General features: G+C 48.0%; 1 long non-coding RNA gene across 1 annotated transcript; it reads left to right on the forward strand.

Moving 5' to 3' along the window:
• The first annotated feature begins 150 nt into the window (after window positions 1-150).
• Window positions 151-1,247, forward strand: LOC128904897 (uncharacterized). Its single transcript, XR_008464671.1, has 2 exons — window positions 151-268; window positions 667-1,247. It is a non-coding gene; the product is annotated as an uncharacterized LOC128904897 (long non-coding RNA).
• Window positions 1,248-15,942: the final 14,695 nt, after the last annotated feature.

The following is a 15,942-nucleotide window of genomic DNA, read 5'->3' on the forward strand; positions in this document are numbered from 1 at the left end:
TAGTTCGCTCCCCGCCCGCCGCTCCTTCGCCGACACCGCTGCAGCTCCAGCGCTGAGACTACAACTCCCAGCCGCCCCCGCGACACCTCCCCGCCGGCTCCCTCAGGCCGTGCCGCCCCGCGGAGCATGATGGGAGTTGTAGTTCCGCGGGGGCGGGCGGGCAGTAATGGCGGCGCGGGGCGCGGCGCTGGGGCGGCGTGAGGAGAAAAGAGAGGCGGGGGGCGGCTCGAAAGCTGCTTTGCTGTTGAGGAACGGCCACAGATTGCCGGTTTGATTTTAGATAATGAAATTATCGCCTAGGTGTGAAATCGAGCTTGCCTGAGGCCTGCGGAGGAGCCTCCTGGGAGGTCTTCCCATGCTCTCAGGGCTGCAGACAAGCCCCCATGGTCAATGCCACCATGACTGGTGGCAGAAACACTGGATACAGAGGCAGCAAAACTGGGTCTGAAAAGCAACTGTGTGCCTGGGAGGAGATGGGGGGGTACAAGGAGGGTCCGGGAAGGGGAGAAGGGAGGAAAAAGTGCACAAAAGGGGTAGCTTGGGGGCTGCGTGGGTCTGACAGCACCAGCAGCCGCCCAGGGCCTCACGGGGGGAGGGGGGGGATGAAGGAAAAAAAATAACCCATTCAGAGCGATGGACGAGATGGTATTTCTGGCACACATCAAGGTGGAAGAGAAGGGCAGCACAGTGCTGGAGGCAGAGGATTTGGGTGATTGGGGCCATCGGCGTGGGGACAAACTGCACCCAGAAGTGCTGCAGCTGCACCGACTGCAATGATGGAGTTATTAACTTGCCTGCATGACTGGGTACTTTGGCTTGGTTGTCAGGATGAAGACATCACGTCAAGTCATGATAAAAACATGCATTAAAACAGCACAACCGCGCCAAGGATCCAGCCCCAACGTGTGGGCTCTCCAGGACTTTCTGTAGGGTTTAATGTAGTGTCTGTAGCACCTCCAGTATTATTTTGTCCCTATTAGAGTGTGTTGTTGCCCTGTTACTCCTTATCCCTGTGCCCTAAAGTGTGCTTTTGCATTCTTGCAGCTGAAGCAATTAATATTTTCTGCTGTTAATGTGGCTATGTATCAGTCAGGGGTGAAGTGTCTTTTCTAAAGTTGTGTGGAGAGCCCAGCTAAGCATCTGTCAAAGGCCTCTGTGATCGATAGAAGCCATATTGATCAAAAAGTGGGTTTTTCATGCTGCAGATATTTCATTTTGCTTTTAATAAAATTTTGATCTGAATCAGACCCAAATGTATTTTTTTTTTTCTTTAAATACCACAAGTGTGAAATCCCATTAACACATTGCAAAGAACTATGTTAAGTCCAAAAAATGAAGCACTTCTTTTGATGATTTCCAGCTCTTCAGGGAATGTGACAGCCTTGGCAGCTTCTCTGCTGCTAAAAGCAGCTAATGACAGGGGCAAAACTGCCAGGATTGTCCATTTCTTTTGCTCACTGCGAGAGTTTCCAGGCTCTTTGTCTCCAAGCTGGAGATCCCAGCGTTCCAGGCTCCTTAACTGGGGGCTGGAGACTTAGGATGGTTGGAGCGTGTGTCCTCGGAGCTTAGATGAGCTATGGCTAAAAACCAAAACCTGGAAAAAAATTCTATGATTCTATGAAACGATGGCAATGACACCCAGGAATCCTTGGGTACCTTGTGGGCTTTGCCTGCAGATAGAATAATAGAATCGTGGAGTGGTTTGGGTGGGAAGGGACCTTAAAGATCATCTCGTTCCAACCCCCCTGCCCTGGGCAGGGACACCTCCCACCAGCCCAGGTTGCTCCAAGCCCCGTCCAACCTGGCCTTGAACCCCTCCAGGGATGGGGCAGCCACAGCTTCTCTGGGCAACCTGGGCTCACCATCCTCAGAGTGAAAAATTTCTTCCTAATATCTCATCCCAATCTCCCTCTTTCAGTTTAAAACCCTTCCCCCTCATCCTATGTCCCCTCTCTGGTCAAGAGTCCCTCCCCAGCTTTCCTGGAGCCCCTTTAGGGACTGGAAGAGGCTGGAAGGTCTCCCCGGCGCCTTCTCTTCTCCAGGCTGAACCCCCCCAGCTCTCTCAGCCTGTCCCCACAGCAGAGGGGCTCCAGCCCTCCCAGCATCTCCGGGGCCTCCTCTGGCCCCGCTCCAACAGCTCCGTGTCTCTCCTGTGCTGAGGCCCCAGCGCTGGAGGCAGCACTGCAGGGGGGTCTCCCCGAGCGGAGCAGAGGGGCAGAATCCCCCCCTCGCCCTGCTGCCCACGCTGCTGGGGATGCAGCCCAGGCTGCGGGGGGTTTCTGGGCTGCCAGGGCGTGTTGTGTTGAGCTTCTCGTCCACCAACACCCCCAAGTCCTTCTCCTCAGGGCTGCTCTCCAGCCATTCTGTGCCCAGCCTGGATTTGTGCTTGGCGTTGCTCCAACCCTGTGCTCTCTTGAAAAAAAGCATCACAGACCCAAGGGATCTGGGGCCTCCCTTGTGATGTTTACAGGAGTTTGGGCTTGGGATGTACCCTCTAGGAGGATGGTCTGCCAGAAAATAGCGCTTGGGGGGTCCAAGCATTTGGGGGACCCCCTGGGAACCCCAGCAGTTTTGCTGAGCTCTTGCTCTGTATTTGGCAGAAGTTCATTATTCCCCCATTTCACAAAACCTTTCAGTGTTTTCTGACCTCACTCTAGGTAGAAACGCTTCAACTGACTTCCTTGGTCTTCCCGTCAAGTCCTTTTAAATGGTTTATATATTATTAAAAAGCACCACGGCTCATTAGCAACAAACAAAGGCGATTGCTTAGGCTTGCTGGCACTTTGTAACGTCTCCAGGGTTTCCTGCTTCCACATCCTCAGCTGCTGCGCAGGTCAGAATGATCGATTTTTTCTGTTCCCTTCACTAATAAGCTTTTGCTACCTTGGGTGCTCACTTCTTCGCCTTTCATTCACTTTCTTTGTGCTTCAAAGGCGGGGGGGGGGCGGGGGGGGGCTGAAGTTGTTTTTCTGCCACAATAAATGGGCCGCACCTTGGTTCCTAAATGCATTAAGCCACAGAACAAATTGCTTCTTTTGAACTGCTCCTGTGTAACAGTCAAACCAAAATGTCAGCTCATAAAGCATTTTGAGCTGTTCATTGTAGCCTGGCACCTCTGGGAGGGCAGCCGTGTCTGGGCTAGTCGGTATTTAACATCCTTTCTGATGTTATAACTACGAGGTAGGTTCTGGGATGGATTTTCTGGCTCAATCTGTTGAGTTCATGGTCTAATTCGTAAGGGATGGGGGGGCTCATATCACTGCAAAAACTTCCAGGTCACCTCAATATGGGGCTGGAGATGCTGGTCTTGCCGTTTTCCCTTTGCGTGGAGTGAGATCGGTTCATCCCAACTGTGATGCCGGACCCAACGTGCCCGGCTCCTTCTTTGCAGGTTGGTGTGTTCATCACAAGCCATCCCGGATCTAAGATCTTAATAGTATCATTCACACCCATTAAAATAAAAAATAAAACCCTTCAAAATTCAGCTCGCATCAATTCTATGGCGTCGAAACGAATGACAAAAGAATGTCAGAAAATAGGGAAAAAAAAAATTATATTAAACAAATACCATTTCAAAAGTAATTTAAAAATCCGTTCACCTTCACTGTACGGAAAGGCGGACACGCGATGATGCCAGTGTAAGCATCCGATGAGCAAGAGCCATTTCTCAGCCCTGTCTCTCTACCAGGAGTGATTACCAACTCGTTAGCAATGCGGCCGAGTTGTCTTGCATACCGTGAACGGCCAGCAGCGCTCTCGCGGCTGCGTTCTTGCAGTCGGGATGGTCTAAGGACACAGACAAGATGAGGTTTGTAGGTTGAAATAATATAGCTGGAAAATTAAATAAGCTTTCACCTACAGGACAAAAGCTTTTCTTTACTGCCCAGGGCTTATCTGTTTTTTCCCGACAACAGCAGATGCTCTAATACAAGATATTACTTCTACCTACAGACTTCGTCTTGCTTCTGTGGGTGTTATTTTGATTTTCTTCAGAGACGGCTGAAATAAAATAAAACAGGTTTTCACATCACGGAAACACCGGGGAGCCTGTTTCTGCCCAAAAAGCAGACTGGGGGTGGCGGTAGTGGTGTCTTCCCTGGTACGAATCTGTAGTACTTCAGGGTTTGAATAAGCCCTGGCAGCATTTTTGAGTTCCTGACGTCTGAAATGCTGTTCAAAGCAAAATTGCGGACTCTGTAGCGTGTTGGGCGAAGGGGTTTGTGTTGCGTTACTGAGTGCATCAGAAATTCTTCCTTCAGCTCTGCCCGAGAGCCGCATTGTGAGCGATGTCCCACGCGCCGGTGAGAAAACAAGAACAGGGAATTTAGGAAGCCGGGTTTGGTTAGTAGTTTGCCACTTTTCCCAGCCTCAATATGCACGGTCAGACCTTGATTTCTCAAAGGATCGTGGGTTTTTAGTCTTTGCTTTGGGAACAAATACAATGATGGGGGAAACCACACAGAGCTGTAAGCTCCTGCCTGAAAACTTCTCTTGTTTCATTTCCAGAAAAACATTTTTTGGAGCCTGTGAGGCGTGGCAGGGTCTGACAAAACACCCGGGACTTCGACGTTTTGATATGGGCAAAATCTTGTTTCTTGAAGTTGAGCTTTCCCAGAAAGGCTTTCTTGCTCTCTTGTTTTCTAAAGCATGGCTTTTTCTGAGAAGTAAACCAATCGTGTTGGTAATGCATGGGAAGCAAATCAGTCAAACTAATTTTGCCTGTTTTCGGAATCAATACGTACGTGGCGCGTGCCAGGAAAAGGCAGGTAATTCTGACATAAGCACGGATACGCAGAGGCTGTAGGGCTTCTGCCGAGCCTGGTCCGTGGAGGATGTGAATCTGTCCCAGAGCAGTTACTGACCTTTGGCTCAGCCCGAAACCGCTTGTACTTTTAGTGCTGCAAAAGCCTATTCAAACGGCAGGGTATCGGTGGTTGTGGAGCTCTCACACAGGTATCGTGTGACTATCTCCGAAGTCGATCTGCCAAGGTGGCATGTTTAATTTAAGCATCTCTCAGCCGGTGAATTCTGCAGTCCTGGCAGATTTTGAAAGGTGCAAACAGAGCGAGCTAACGAAGTGCCTGATTCCTAACTCCGTAAACTACAACTTACAAATAATTCAGTATTTCACCTTAGATTTCACCTTAGACTACTTCACCTCTGACTTTGTGGTCAGATGGAGGTGCCGCGGCTAAAGAGAAGCCATTTATTAGACAGAATTACTGCAAGTGGAGACATTAACAAGTTTTAATACATCTGAGCTCCACCTTGGCCTTCCTTTATTTACCAGCATCTTTGGTCTATCTATATATTACGCCGTTCATTCAAACCTCTCCTCTCCCAACCAGCAGTGGTGTCTCTGCCAAAATGGAGTGTCATGTGTCATCTCCAATAACAATGTCATGATGACAGTGAGAACGATATTCTTCTTGGTGGATGTTCCAGAGAAGGGATTCGGAACGGGCAAACTGGATTCTCTCCAATCCGCGTGGGCTCGTGTTTCTGTGTTCGGGGCATTTCCAAAGAATGGGAGAACTGGTAAAGTGACGGTCTGATGAGTGGTGGGTGGCGGTGATGGACTCGCTGCCTTTTAACTGGCGTCTGATGTGACCTGGACTTTACTGGTTTCTCTCTGCAGTTTTCTTAAGAGACAAGATACGATGGCTCCTGATGATTTATAGGTTTTGAGCACATTGAAGATCCACAGGTGCCAGGTTTAGGGTTGTGGTTGTAGCAGGGTTGAATAACTCAACAAGTAGCAGTTAAAGACGACACTCAGACACCTATAAGTGATTTCCCTGAAGACCCCTCAAGGTGCCTTCTGAGGTGAGATACCTCATCTGGCTCCTCTCCTTTCCATTTGTGACCCTGCTCGTGTCTGAATCCAGTCCTGCTGCTTCTTCTACTTAAAGATGAAGAACTCCTGTGGTATTTGGCTGTGCAGACAAGACTGGACTCGTTTTCTCTTCTGGGCAATTGTTCCCTGTAACTGAATTCCCTGCAAGGTAAAGAAGAGCTTTTGAACTGCTGACAGTTCTGACAAGTTGGGAAGGGACGTGCAAAGGGTGAACTCTTGATTTTATTTCCTCTGTTTTTTCATCACAAGCCTGTTCTGTGCAATAGCGGGCGGGCAAAAGAGGAAAGAGCACACAGGATGAGCCCCTGGCCCAGGTTGCCCAGAGAAGCTGTGGCTGCCCCATCCCTGGAGGGGTTCAAGGCCAGGTTGGACAGGGCTTGGAGCAACCTGGGCTGGTGGGAGGTGTCCCTGCCCAGGGCAGGGGGGTGGAACTAGGTGATCTTTAAGGTCCCTTCCAACCCAAACCATTCTATGATTCTATGATTTTAGTGGGACAGCAACCAGTTGTGGGACTTGAAGTACTGAGAGGCCTTTACTGTTATGGGAATTATTTCCCTCACCTCTTCAGCATGTGTGGGCAAATATTGTCATCCCATGGCCAAGGTACCATTACTGTTCATCCAAGCACTTCCCTAAGTGCAAACCCTTGTAACTTAACCTACCGTAGGCGAGGTTTAGCTGGATCCCTGCTGACACAAACTAGGAGCATTCAGACTGTGATGGTGAAAACGTGCAGCTGAAGATAGGGACTTCTCACCTGCCCTAGCTTTTCCAACATGAACTTCTCATTCACAGTCCTCAGACCTGACAGATTATTATTATTAATCTCATTTTATAGTGGGGACAGTTAAAATGCAGACGTAGGCAGAGCCTAGGTCACATCAGTCGGGGAAAAGGGAAGGAACAGATCCTGGGATTTCTATTTCTCCTCTCTAATTTTACGTATCTCCACAGGAGGTGTATATTTGTGGGAGAGCAATGGTGAGGACTAGGTCCTTTTTGTATGCCTGAAGCGTAAACTCATCTTAACCCAGGTGTCAACGAGTACTTTTGGGAGAGACAACTCGTCACAGAATCACAGAATGGTTGGGGTTGGAAGGGACCTCTGGAGATCATCTTGTCCAACCCCCTGCCAGAGCAGGGTCACCCAGAGCAGGTGGCACAGGAACGCGTCCAGGCGGGTTTGGAATGTCTCCAGAGACGGAGACTCCCCCACCTCTCTGGGCAGCCTGTGCCAGGGCTCTGCCACCCTCACAGCAAAGAAGTTCCTCCTCATGCTTAGGTGGAATTTCCTGTGTTCCAGCTTGTTTCCGATGCCCCTTGTCTTGTCACCAGGCACCACTGAGAAGAGTTTGACCCCCAACTCATGTCCTACAACAGTCTGCTCTGCCAGCAACCGCCTTGTTGCTCTGCAGCTCTCCAAAACTTTTCATCTCAACTCCTTCACCTTTGTTTTGGGAATGTGCAGCAACAGAAATTCAAGAAGTGCTACTCTACTTTCACCAGCTTTGTTTGAAATACCCCCGATCCCTGGACTTTTACAGTTTTGGCCTGGGCAGGAGTCTTTTGCTTCTCTATTGGGAAGCCTTTTGTGGTTGTCAGCTCTAAATTTCCATTTCTTTTATGATATCACGTCACTTTAAAAATAACTAAAATAAATCACTGATGTATTTTTAGATTGCTAAAAGGGGTAAGTCTCTCTCCTCTCCTTAAATTGTCACATTCTTGGGATTATGTTTTCCATCAAAAACTTCCAGGTCCCCCAAATATTCCTCCCACTCCCTCCTCGGTAGATATTTTCTCAGCAATTTCAGTTATTTGCTAAATGCTTCGCATTTTAGCAACTCGCACATTCGCAGCTTAGCATTTCAGAAATGATCACTGTTTCCCTGGACGGAGCAGGAGACATTCCTGCTGTCTCAGACATTTCATTTTCGGGGTGGGGGGTACATGAGCTGGGTTTCTCACTTACAGATGTTTCTCTGACATGCTCAGAGCCTGTCCCTTGCTAGTGTAAAGCTCCCGTGACAGAGGGGAGATGCAAAAACCTCTGAGGATCTGGCCACCTTTCTCCTCTTTGTCACTTTTTAACACACACACACACACACCCCGCCCTTTACGTTTCCTTTTATTTTTCTCTGCCAAGTTTTATTTGGGTGATTTCCAAGGCAGAACTCCTTGATCAAGCAGTACCAGTGCTAGAACTGCCTCTGTGTGTTGCTACTTGTCAAAAATGGTAAAGGCTAAAAACTCCAGGCATATTTTGGGGGGATGTGGGGGGAAAATTGGAAATAGCTTCATTCATTATTTATTTTAGCCCTCTCCCCCTTCCTCCCCCTCATTCCTTAAGATCGTTAAACTTGACATCTCTTTAAATGAGCTGGAAGAACTTCAACCTGAAGCGCTTTTCCCTTTTGAGAGTCTCCTCGCGTTGGATGTGTCTCTCCATGCTTTAGGCGAGTGAGCGTGACTTTCCGGAGGTGATTGATGGGTTCTCACAGAAATGTTCCTTCAGTTAAAATAACCCGAAGACATGCAAAGAGGAGGAAAAGAGATTATTTTTTTTTTTTTGACTGTTTTTACTTTTGTCCAGAAAGTGAATCAGGTTTCTCTGTATCAAAACGTGGGCATGTTTTCTTCTCCTTTGGAGCCTAACATCTAACCGGCTTCCCTCTGTACTCTAAGTCCTGATCCACCTTGTCCCTGGAAAGCGACACTCTGGTGAGCTCAGCTTGACCTCCCTGCTAAGCCATGCCAGCACTCCCTCCCGGTAAATCTTTTCATATTTTCTATGATTTAAGACCAGGTTTGGCCCCTCTCGTGCCTTGAGATGAAGAACTAATGCACTAATTCACTATATCCTCCAGGCATCAGAGAATCATTATCATTAAACACCTAAGCTATGCATTCACCCCAGGTAGAGCTTGTTGCTTTAAAAGCCTTTGGTGACAAGGAAACTGAAAGGGAAATCCTTAGGTATTAAAGAGCTTTGCAAGCTGCAGCATCGCAGTCCGCTCCCACCTGGAGTTTTGATTCAGTGTGTTGTAAATTTTGGTCCCAAACTCACTTTTCCCTCAGTGAAAGTCAGGAAAACCATCACCAACATGCTTTTATCTAGGTGTTGTGTCCATTATTAATGTTTCTCCAACCTGTATTGCCTCTGGCTCCCACATCATGGGAATTAGAGTTCTTCCCGACCTCATAGCACTGAGCTTTAGTTTCTGTGCACTGTGGGACATGTGGGATTTTGAAAGTTGGACCTACCCATCTATTCAGAAGAAGTCTCATGGTCAAAGACCTTTGAAACCACAGCACTCCCTGAATAACCTGACATGACTTCCCATGGGTTCCATCAAAGTTTCAGGAAGTTGCTCCAAGATCCCTTCTGAGAGGGCTAGAAACCTTCTACTACCCTAAACTTTTATTCCCCGCACGAAATATACCCATGTCTGGTTCTCATCCATCTTTTCCCGTGCAATGCTCTTTCTTCTGCATCTTTGCTTTTACTGTCTCCAAGAGTGTGTTCAGAGAACCGACATGGTGTCTAGGTCCACCTTATTTATTGCTCCACCCGTGACTTTTGTTCACTCCTGTTACGGAGATCATGCCACAGGACTGGGGCTCCTAGATTAGTGGATGGAAAATTTGTTCCACTATTATTAGCACAGTCCCTGGTATGGCTTTAGCCCAAGCAAACTATCTCAGTCCCAAATAATGCACAGGTCCAGCCTGGGGCGAGCATGGACCAAGGACCAGGCAGTGTAGATATGACCCCTATTTGGGCACGGGGGTATAAAGATAATTTAGCTCTGTGGACAAAAACTATATTTTATCTGTTGGCCTCAGGACTAGACGACATTTCTTTGGTCTACTTACTCAATAGCGTAGGCATGGTATGAGGACTTTAGTTGGCCAGGTCATCAATAATCTCGTGTCCTCCTTGTCTGTGTGGGGATCCCACTGGCACTGGTGGGGCTGTAAAGTGGATGTCCTGGACTCCAGGGAGCTCTCTGCAGCAAACCCAGCACACGTTTAGCCTTCCTGCAGGGTGGTGTGCCCAGGTCTGGGGCTGTGATAGCTCAGCAAGGCTGCTGCAGCGAGGACACAAGTTTCCTAGTGCTGCCGTAACCTAAAGTCAAGAGGCCTCGGAGGCAGCAGATTGCTGCAAACTTCATGAATACAAGTCAGGGTAGAAGAATTATATGTTCTCTGGGCCCCCATTGACAAAATGATGTCAGTGTCTCAGCCATTATTAGACCCAAGAGAATCTGTGCGGGAGAGAAAGGGCTGGGGAAGACCTGGCTCTGTTTGCTCTGAGAAAACTCAATTTAGTCTCTTGCTGCTCCATTGCCTGGAATTTTTCCGTGCCTGGGTCCTGGGTTCACTTGCGTGGGTGGGGGTAATAAAAGGGGGCCATAGGCAGTCTAGACAGAGATGGCCTCCTGAAAGCAATCAATCTTCATTTAACAGGCCAGAGCCCAGCAGCTGGGAGATGAGCTAGAAAAGGAGCTATCTCTGCGTAGCACCACATTTAACCCTTTAGCTCGCGGTACGGCAGCTCCCTCATATGTTTTTTTTACTGAAATGAACAATTTGAGATTTATTTCCTCTTTTGTACAGGGCAGTTATGGTGGGGCTTTTGCGCTGGTGAGGGTGGATGGATTATGGATGATCCTTGTTTGCCTCAAGATCAGGGGTGGAGAACTGGGAGAGCGGTTTGAAGGCAATAGGAAAGCTGGTGGGGGTTTCTCCTCAGGTGCTCCTGGCACAGGGCACTTAGTCTCCTCTCCAGTTGTACAAGAGTTACAGTCTGCCCCTTGTCTCCTGGGCTTATGGTAAAGCTTCCCTGCGGTTCAACCCAAAGGGAAACCTGTTTGTTGACTGTCTGAAGGCTTGAGCCCTAGCCATCATCTCTGACCCATCGGGCAGGAAGCCAAGCTCAGCTCTCTTGGAGCACCAGCCACGTTGTGGGCTTTGCTCAGCTGCAAGGTCTCTGAGAAGGGACTGATGCCAGGAAGACACTGGAGATTTCCAGGGGCTCTAAGTATTTACATTTATTGCTGAGCCGAGGTCTGGGTTGAACTGAGCTGCCCTCTGTGTTAAGAGATGCTCGTGTGGATCTTCCAGGTTTCTTCAGTCTCCCCATGAGCACAGGCACGTCAGTACTATCCAGGTTGCGCTGTTGGTGCCTAGATGTTAGGCAACCTGGAACAGGTTGCCCAGAGAGGTGGTGGAGGCCCCATCCCTGGAGACATTCAAGGCCAGGCTTGATGAGGCTCTGAGCAACCTGATCTAGTTGAAGATGTCCCTGCTCACTGCAGGGGCGTTGCACTAGATGACCTTTAAATGTCCCTTCCAACCCAACACATTCTATGATTCTACGATTTCTGATTTTGCCGTTGATGTTCCAAACGTTCCCAAGCCTTAGAAATGGCAGCGTGGAAAGGGAAGAAATAGTTAGTTAGAAGTAGTCAACGTTTCTCCCAGATTTTAAAAACTTTTAGTGTTCCTTCTTATGCAAGAATTGAGTGGCAACGAAGGAAACAAGCAGGATGGAGGTTGAAAACTAATGAAAGGACGTAAGATTTTCATGCAGCATGCAGAAAACCTGTAGAACTCATTGGGACATCGGGGTGCTAAAAATGTAAATGGTTTCCAAAGTAAGAAGATTCACAGAAGAAAAGTTCGTACATGGTATTGAATGCAAAGACATTTCCATGACGCAGTCTGTCCCTCAGAAGGTCCCTAAGCTATAGGGAAAGCTGAGGGGGACTTTTTGAAAGGTGGAGAGGGACTTCTTACAAGGACATGTAGTAATAGGATGAAGGGTAATGGCTTCAAACTAGGAGAGGGTAGATTTAGATTAGATATCAGGAAGAAATTTTTCACTCTGAGTGTGGTGAGCCCCTGGCCCAGGTTGCCCAGAGAAGCTGTGGCTGCCCCATCCCTGGAGGGGTTCAAGGCCAGGTTGGACGGGGCTTGGAGCAACCTGGGCTGGTGGGAGGTGTCCCTGCCAAGGGCAGAGGGTGGCACTGGATGATCTTTAAGGTCCCTTCCAACCCAAACCTTTCTATGATTCTATGATTCTGTAGGTCACTGGAGGCTGGAAAGATGGAGGTCTCCACGTGCTTGTCCTGCTCTTACACTCTTGTCGACCATCTCATGTTGGCCATTGTGGGAAGCAAACACTGCACTGGATGCCCCAACTTAATACTGCAGCTCGCATGTCTTTATTCAGACTTTGCTCGCAACATCTGCTGTCTTTGCATAAATATTTCACTGGCACCAGCTGCAGCTCTCTGGCAGAACGAGAGTCAGCAGGTTGACTCTCAGCTATCTTAGTTTTCCCAGAGTCTGCAGGATTTTCAGTGTGTGTCCTCCAGAGAGGCTGGAGTTTTCATCTTCCCTTTTCAAGCTCTGTCTCAGTCTTTGGCGAGGCTTCAGAGGAAGACGTGGTCTGAAATGCGTTACAGGTGCGTGGGTTGCCGAATTTCAGATGCTCCCCTTTCATTTTGTCTCTTATGGACAAGGTAAGTGAAAATGGAAGAGCTATATTGTAGTCACTGCGGGTCACAGTCCAAAGTGAGGAGATGAGATAATGTGACTCTCATTTTGATTCAGACTACTGCAAAAAATATTGCAAAGGGATAAAGTGAGGGCTATTCTGTATCTTGTTGTTGTCTCTGTGTTGGAGTTTTATACTGTGACTTTCTAATGAATTTTCAGTTTTGTAAAACCTACTTTTAGCAAAACGTATTTGGAAAAAGGCAAAAGAGAGGAGATCTGTGAGGTTTCCTAAATATTCTTTGGGATGCTTAGATTCAGGAGATGTGTGGTGGGTACGATGCACATTTAGGGATAATTTCTCCCCCCCCCATTAGATATGATCCTGCACCCTAATACTTACAGGATAGATAAAATATGAAGTGGAGGCTTAAAATCTCATGTATAAGAGTGGCTCTGATTATTTTTAATGATCCCTGGCTATTCTTTCTATTCGCATAAGGCAGAACTGCAATCTATGCACAACTCTCAGCTGCACCTGGCTTGCAATTGGGGTAATAGAGTAGTTTGGGTCAGAAGGGACCTTTAAAGGCCATCTAGTTCCGACCCCCTGCCCTGGGCAGGGACACCTCCCACTAGACCAGGTTGCTCAAAGCCCTATCCAACCTGACCCGGAATGTTTCCAGGGATGGGACAGCCACAGCTTCTGTGGGCAACCTGGGCCAGTGTTTCACCACCCTCATTGTAAAAAATTTCCTCCTTAAATCAAGTCTAAATCTCCCCTCTTTTAGTTTAAAGCCATTACCGCTTGTCCTATCACCAACAGGCCTTGCTTAAAAGTTTGTCCCCATCTTTCTTATAAGCCCTGCTGTCCTAACGTTGTGTTAGGTGGCTGTCATCCAGGCTGTGATAGCACAAGGGCTGGCAAGAAGGCAGGGTCTCCAGCGGCGAGGAGGAGCAAGCCAACCCTACCAGTCTGCCCTGGAGCCGTTCGGCAAGCCAAACCTACCAGTCTGCCTGTGCCCTACCGAGGAGTGGTGGGAGGCCAGTGAAGAAGGTGCCATCTCCCAACTTCCAGCTGTGGCCAAATGGCTCTTGACCATGTGGAGAGTTTGGTATGTGGCACCCACTTTTATGCTGCCCCCACTTCTTTCTCTTCTAAAGTAGCCGACTCAGCCTGATGGTGTTTCATGACATAAATGGCTTTTATCCCTCTTTTCACCTCTACTGTCCATTTAATTCCCTGTAGCGCAGCCACAAGCACTTCTGTGCATTGGAGAGTGACACCAAGAGCCATACAGTGACCCCAGGAAGGGCTGATAACAGAGGACACCCTTTCTCCATTCAAGAAACATAGACAAGAAGGCAAGAAGCCATTTATTCTTTTTCCTCTCAACATCTTCTTTTAATTCTGACAACATGATCCAGAATAAAATGAATAAAATGGCATTTGACCACATGCAAGTTGGAGGGAACATTAGTTGGGCTGATGGTTTTGGGGCTCTCACCTGCTCATGGTGGAGACAGTGTCTCCTTCACTTGCCATTCTTTTTGAGATCTTGATGGATAAGGTCAAACCATCAGAGCACTCAATATCTGGAGGGAATCTGGTGATCTTAGTAATTGGTCCACATCTGGCTGGAGGTGTTTAGAAGTTGTTTCTTTTTTTTCCATGAACTCAGGAAAGTACTTCCCAAGCCATGATCTACTGCACATTTTATCCCCTAGTCTTCTGATCTGCCGGTTGCTGTCATTTTTAAGACCCGTGGAGCTTTGTGTGTGGTGACCACTAGGAATTGAAAGAACTTGACTTTCTGGACTTGAAGCATCTTGCAAGATTGGGACAAGCTTTTGTATCTGAGTTAGAATAGGTCTTACTTCTACTTCTACCAAGTGTGTCCATGTTGCCTTGCTAAAGGCTGAGGAACAGAGTAGGTACACACTAGGTACACACCATAACCACATCCTCATCTGGTGAAAACCACAAGACTGCTTTAAATTAGATGTCCCTAACAGAGGGCACACCACCAGGGGGCAAAAAATGCTGCCACCACATGAGGAAATGTCATGTTATGCTCCCTGCATAGCTGTCCCTGTGCAGCCTTGGGACTCACCACCTCTTCACTGCCATGTTTCCAATTTCTAACATCTGCCGCGTGTCCGATGATTGCCTGACGTGACAGTGAACTGCGCTACTAAATGGTGCCAGTAATTGAAATGGGATGTGTGACCAGTACAACAGAGACTCCAGCCCAGCTTTCCCAGTCCCATCGCAGCAGGCTATTTCCCTGTACCTCCTGCAGAGCATTCAGCTACAGTCAGTGAAATGTGTTCTGTATTATTTCCAAGGGGTAGGCATGGAGGAGGTCCCTGCTTCTTCTGATCAGACTTAATTTCATTTATTTAGTAACTTCTTGCTTAGAGGGTTTATTTTTTTAATCTCAAGGCATTTTCTCCATCCAACATAGGCACATGTGCCTTCCACATTGCGGGATTTAACTGAACAAGTGGTTCCTCATTCATCTGCAATTTAATAAGGGGTATTTCCCCTCCATGGTGTCCCAAGTGATGTTGCCTTCACTGTTGAGTTTTCCCTTTTGTATGGTTTCTCTGGGACCTACATGCTGATTTTTCCTGTAGTTGGGATGTTTGTGTCAGGACACTTACAGACTCTCCCTGGCTGTTGATTTCTGTGAAATTTGTCTTGGAATTTTGTAGGGGAGATGGCAAAAGCCCAGAGACGTAGATGTACAGATAGACTGACCATATTTGCTTTGTTCCCGCAAGCAAATCTTGCTAAGAGTGTTTTCAAAGGTCATGGTACTGAGGAAAGACTTGGAGCCCTTTAGCAACAGCAGAAAGGGATGGATGAGACATATGAAGATGTCTTTGCAGGTGTCTTTAACAGAAAGGAAAGGGCTGGTCCGTTCAGCTTCTGGAAGAGAAGGGCAGGGATTGAGGCAGAGAGGCTGGGATGGGGAGGGAAATTCGCAGTTGCCTGTGGGAAGGAGAGCGATCATGCTGGAATAGAAGCCATAGAGCATCCTGATGGTTTCCAGGCACCAAGTGGGTACCTCCAGAGAGAGCCATATGCCAGTCTGGAGGTCTGGTTTAGCATCACAAGAGAGAAATTTCCTCTTCTTTCTCACAGTAACCTCAGAAGCACCAAGAGATGCTCCACATTGGCACTCCAGGTAATTTGCTGGAGGACCATTCAGGCAGTGGTCCTTCACACTTGTCATATCTCACCTTTCCAGCAAAAGGTATGCTTGTGGGGACACTGGTTTGAAAGCACAAGCCGTTTCCGTGTATTTCATATATGGCTCTAAGGGTCTGCTTTGGTCATTCTTGGTAGTCAGTTCTTGCTGGGTTGGTATTGTGGAATACCAGACAGGGGAACATCAGTGCCCAAAGGTGTGGGTTTTGTTCAGTACATCCATAGTTTCAATAGCGGCACTTCACAAGCTGCTGTGTGTCAATTGAAGTGGCACGTGGACCGTTGCTCTCCAGTTCAGGTTGTTGGTATGGAAGTCTGTGGCCCTTTCTATCTGTATAGAGCAAGTCTGGCACCCTAAAGGTCT

Source organism: Rissa tridactyla, chromosome 1 (assembly GCF_028500815.1).
Source record: "Rissa tridactyla isolate bRisTri1 chromosome 1, bRisTri1.patW.cur.20221130, whole genome shotgun sequence".
Classification (NCBI taxonomy): domain Eukaryota; kingdom Metazoa; phylum Chordata; class Aves; order Charadriiformes; family Laridae; genus Rissa; species Rissa tridactyla.